This window comes from Biomphalaria glabrata, chromosome 15 (assembly GCF_947242115.1).
Source record: "Biomphalaria glabrata chromosome 15, xgBioGlab47.1, whole genome shotgun sequence".
In the NCBI taxonomy this organism is placed as follows: Eukaryota; Metazoa; Mollusca; class Gastropoda; family Planorbidae; genus Biomphalaria; species Biomphalaria glabrata.
The window spans coordinates 7701945-7702771 of NC_074725.1; positions in this window are offsets into that span (position 1 = coordinate 7701945).

Sequence of the window (827 nt, forward strand, 5' to 3'; positions counted from 1 at the left end):
ACTGCTTCAAATACAGCTCATGATCATGTTCACAGTGTGTCACTCTATGGACGACTTCGACAAGTTAAGGAACATTTATACACTCACACTATGACTTACACACACACACACACACAATGATATACAGTGCACACATGAATTTAGAATAATTTAGAATATTTATATCGAGATATTTTTGGCCATTTTAATCCTTCGTTGACATTGGCATACAACTCAGTGGTTCTAAAACTATTACATTGTTTGTTTTACATGTTTCGGATGTTACTTCAGAATTGAATCTAGTACTGGATTTACCTATAGACAGCACACGCTAAGGCCCTCACTTAGTTGAGGATCCCTCAAAAATTGTTCCTATGATATTTTCAATCATTTTTAAGAAAGAGCAGAGGGGGAAAATGCATTATTTTGACTACAAAGGGCCTATATCTCAAATAGCTTAGGGCCTTATTAAGCAGTCCTACCTACAGAATGTTCCCCTTCTCCCCCCCCCCCTTTTTTTTTTACCTATACAGTTGCGTTGGGATGTATGAACTAGCCATATGATACGACATCATAGGGTTATCAGATACCTGCACCGTCCTGCACGCCCTTACGAGGACAAACAGGAAGACAAAGCCTAATTACACACTAAAAACATTTTCTCCGTATAGTACTTTGTGAGAAAAATACTGTTATGACTCTGCCATGCGCACCGCCATCCGGGCTAGTGCAGAGATGCGCACTTCTAGAAACCAGACTAGAAAAGGATGTTGACATTAGGAGACAAACGATTTCCGCCCAAGTTGAGAGCCTAGATCAAGATGTTGTGATCAAGACATGATGTTCTA